General features: G+C 39.6%; 1 pseudogene; it reads left to right on the top strand.

Annotated features, from left to right (window-relative positions):
• The first annotated feature begins 3023 nt into the window (after positions 1 to 3023).
• LOC133100843 (sorting nexin-6-like) lies at positions 3024 to 4254 on the top strand (annotated as a pseudogene).
• The last annotated feature ends 382 nt before the right edge of the window (positions 4255 to 4636 follow it).

Genomic DNA, 4636 nt, shown 5'->3' with positions numbered 1-4636 from the left:
CTTCACCTGGCAGCTTATTGGCTGGTTCCATGATATGTTCCAAGGGGACAGGTTGATTTGGACAGTAGAAAGCCTTTGCTATTCAGGATATGGGAGTGGGGGAAATGGAGCCAGAAAGTGTTTCATGAGATGGTGAGAGAAGAAAGGGAGAAATACCCAAAGTACAGCTGACCTGCTTAAAAGCAGGACATATTTAAAAGACCCCAAAGACTGAGGCTTTTGTAGCATGAGTGATGAGTATTAAAGCCAAAAGGTCCCTGCTTTCAAATAGGGATATTCCTAAACCTATCAAGCAAAGCAGAATCCACAACATCCATTGTGCTATTTTATTTTGCCTGTATTAACGTGTTGCTTTGTAATTGTTCTCAGGTTGCTTTTATTGTGTGTGTTTTGCCTTTATAGGTAAACTCCTCCTGGACAGGACCTGACTCTTCAGAAGAGTCCCCCCCACCAGAGGTGCCCATGTAAAGGCTGTGCTAGAGCAGAAGTTCAAGAGCAGTGATTAACCAACCACAGTTGAAAGCACAGAAGATACAACAATCAACATCCTGCATCTGAGAACTTTGTTCCAGACTAATATGTAATCCAACCATTTCCTTTTCATAAGACAAGTATTGTCTGAAGGGTTCTGTGTGTGATTTTGAGGGGAAAGGGCAGACGGAACAACAGAACTCAGGTCCCACTTTGCCTTATATCTGAGCCTGGGAAAGGGGAAAAGAAGTGAACTCTTCCCTGCGATGGCTGAGCAAGCATAGAGAAAGAGCCTTAAGATTCATAGTGGAAAGAGGCTTATCTGAGCCTTCCTTAGAGCAACTCAACTATCCTAGTTTTAGCCTATTCCCATTCCTTGCCATTCCCACCTGTAATTCTGTCTTGGCAAGAACCCCACGCTGAATATTCTCAAAGTACTTTGTAGACTTTAATTAGTTCCGTGGGAAGTAAGGCAAAACTCAAGCCTTCACTCTGCCAGCAGAGATGATGGTGGTGGACATGGAGGGAAGACAAGGAGAGGATGGACAACCAAAGAAACCGTACAGCTTACTGAAGGCCATGTGGTACAGGAGGGACTGGGGTTAAAATCCCTGAATTCCAAGTCTTGGTACAAATTCCTTAGCCTTCCAGATTCCTAAACAGGTAGTGGGCTCATCCTATAAAACTACTTTGCTGGGGTGTTGTTGATGAATGCTAATAAACCCTATCCTAGATGATAGGTTTGGAAAATTGTTAAGGAAAGCATGTCATTAAGTCCATACTCACCCCCTCCTCGACAAATAGCCCTGGAGGGAAGTGGGTGTTAGCCAGAACTGGAGGGCCTCCACTTCAATGGGATGACTGAGATTCAACAACAGGAGAATTTTTCAGCAGTGAGGGAAATCAAGGGCCTGTGTTGCAGGTGACGCTGGGGGGTGAGGAAGGCCTAAAATAGGTGACACATGGTCAGACGGTCCAGAAAAGATCATCAAGAAGTGATTGAATCCCACTCAGTCACTCATTGTGGATGGTTGCTTTCCTAAAATTCAGGACAGAATTTTGGTAGTAGTTTCCTTTCTTCCCTTTCTAAGAGCAGAAAACCTCTGGAGCCTGGGATTCTTCTGTGCTTCTCTAAAAGTATTTTGAGCTCTGAAGGCAGAGATCTAGGTCTGAATCCATCTTTGTCACTTCCATCTGTTTGAACTTGAATTAGTTACTTAACTTCTCTAAGCCTTGATTTACTCATCTGTAGAATGGGCCCAATAATAGTTCTTAACGCAAAGGTTTGTTATGAGGGTTAAATGCAACAATTCAGGTAAAGCCTTAGCACAAAGCCTAGCATGTAGTAAGCACTTGGTTCATTTTAGCTGCCATCATGACCTCACTCTTTTCTCTGTATGGGTTATCCACTTTGGATTTTACCCATGGTCCTTTCTTTGATCAATTTCTGATGGTCTCCCTGGCCTCTTGGCTATCTTCTCCCATCCTTAATCAATGAGAAGTCAGGGAACACTAATACCAAATTCTTTTTCATGTCATTTAGGACAAAGCAGAATTAGGAAGGTTAACCAGCTGCTGTAAAAAAGATTACATAGATTAACACAGCTCCACACACTAGATATGTTCTCATAAAGGCTATTAAGTGGCTATCTTTATGTTGAGTAATTTTTAGATGACTTTATGATTCTGAAGTAATATTCTCATAGAAACAAGAATCACTGTTAAGGGAAGAGAAGCTAATATCTGAATGTGAGACACCTTCCATGTCCAAGTCTAGTTGAATCCTCCCAGTCACCCAATAAAGAGGTCCTTATTATTCCCATTTTATGGGTTAAACAACTGAAACTCAGAGAGGTTAAATAATTCATTCAAAGTCACTCTTCCAGGGATGACGGAGCCTAAATGTGCATATAATTCTGGCTCCCAAACCAATCCATTTTCTACTACATCACACTCAAAGGAGTATTCCGATTTTGTCAATGGTCAAATCTATGTGCATTTAAGTTTCCCACACAAATTCCAGAAGAACTTGATCAATCAGTTCACATGATCTTGAGTATTAATTTAGTTTTAAAGTATTTCCCCTTATGATTTAAAATAGATATATATCCTCTTTAAGAAATTATCCACATTTCCTTCCATTAGTCTAGTCTGTCAAAAGATGACTGTTGCCAGGTAATAATGAGAACATATTATATGATTCTATTTATGTAAACTCTAGAAAATGCAAGCTATTCTACAGTGACAGAAGTTAGGTCAGTGGTTGCCTGGGCAGGGTAGATGGCAAAGGGGCAACATTGTAAAGCAACTATACCCCAATTAAAAAAAAAAAAAAAGAAACTTCTGAGGGGGACAAATATGTTTATTATCTTGATGCTGATTTTACAAATGTAAACTTATGTCAAAAGTTATGAAAATTTAGAAAGCTGACTGTATATTAATAATCTATACGCGGAAGAAGTAATGCTGCATTAAAAGTAAAAACAGAGCAGCAATTTCCCTACATCTCACTGTATATAAAACATATTGCCCCTCCTCACCTTGGAACAGCCATGACGGAAGGCCTGGACAACGGTCCCAACTTATTCTCAGAGGGGGACTGCGGACGTCAAGCAATAAATGTAGATTTTCAAGGTGATGCTGCTCTACAGGTGGATGGACATTTCTGATGCTCTTAGTGAGAGCGATAATGTAAAATTCACTGTTCACATAAAGAGTTCATTGCCAAATTTTAAACAAAATGAGTTTTCTGTTGTTCGACAACATTAGGAATTTATCTGGCTTCATGATTCCTTCGTTGAAAATGAAGACTATGCAGGTTATATTATCCCTCCAGCGCCACCAAGACCTGATTTTGATGCTTCAAGGGAAAAACTACAGAAACTTGGAGAAGGAGAAGGGTCTATGACAAAGGAAGAATTCGCAAAGATGAAACAGGAGCTGGAAGCTGAGTATTTGGTAATATTCAAGAAGACCACTGCAATGCATGAAGTGTTCCTGTGTTGTGTGGCAGCACGTCCTATCTTGAGGAAAGATTTAAATTTCCATGTCTTCTTGGAATATAATCAAGATTTGAGTGTGTGAGGAAAAAAATAAAAAAGAGAAACTTGAAGATTGCTTTAAAAAATATATGGTTAAATCAGCAGATGGAGTAATTGTTTCTGAGGTAAAGGATGTAGATGATTTCTTTGAGCATGAACGAACATTCCTTTTAGAACATAACCGAGTTAAGGACGCATCTCCTAAATCTGATAGGATGACAAGATTCCACAAAAATGCTGCAGACGATTACAATAGAATTGGTACTTCATTATATGCTTTAGGAACTCAGGATTCTAGAGATATATGCAAGTTTTTCTTAAAGTTTCAGAACTGTTTGATAAAACAAGAAAAATATTCAATAGAAGCACGAATGTCAGCTGATGAGGACCTCAAACTTTCTGATCTTTAAAATATTACTTAAGACAATCTCAAGCTGCTAAGGATCTCTTCTATCGAAGATCTAGGTCACTAGTGGATTATGAAAATGCTGATAAAGCATTGGATAAAGCAAGAGCGAAAAATAAAGATGTTCTGCAGGCTGAAATGTCCCAACAATTATGTTGTCAGAAATCTGAAAAAATATCTGAATCTGCAAAACAAGAACTTACAGGTTTTAAGACAAGAAGAGTTGCTGCATTCAGAAAAAATTTAGTGGAACTGGCAGAGTTAGAAGTGAAGCATGCAAAGGGTAACGTGCAGTTGTTGCAGAACTGCCTGGCAGGGTTAAATGGAGACACATAAGCCACGCTCCACCTTCCAGTTATAAAGGGCTGCCTTCCTTCAGATTTGACTTTTTTTCTTAATGATGTTAGGCACTTACTGCTCACTGGAAAAAAAAAGAAAACGATGATAAAGTGCATCTACTCTCCCTTTTTCTGAGAAACAATGGAGTGTTGTCTCCCACAGGTGCTGCGGACCTGCGCTCCTGTGCCTGCGCCCCAGACAGTTGCCGATCATCGTGCCCTCCTCCTCTTTAGAAGCCCAAAGTTCTGTCTTTTTTAAAGTAGCCTCTATAACTGTGTTTATTTTATAAATAGTATTCCTTATGGCGGCCAATCTTATTTATCTTTAAGTAATTTCTGACGTTTAATCCTTTCAAACTATGTTGTTCAAACAAGATAAG

This window comes from Eubalaena glacialis, chromosome 11, assembly GCF_028564815.1.
Source record: "Eubalaena glacialis isolate mEubGla1 chromosome 11, mEubGla1.1.hap2.+ XY, whole genome shotgun sequence".
Classification (NCBI taxonomy): Eukaryota; Metazoa; Chordata; class Mammalia; order Artiodactyla; family Balaenidae; genus Eubalaena; species Eubalaena glacialis.
The sequence above is the reverse complement of the archived record's forward strand: the minus strand, read 5'-3'. Positions and strand labels throughout refer to the sequence as shown.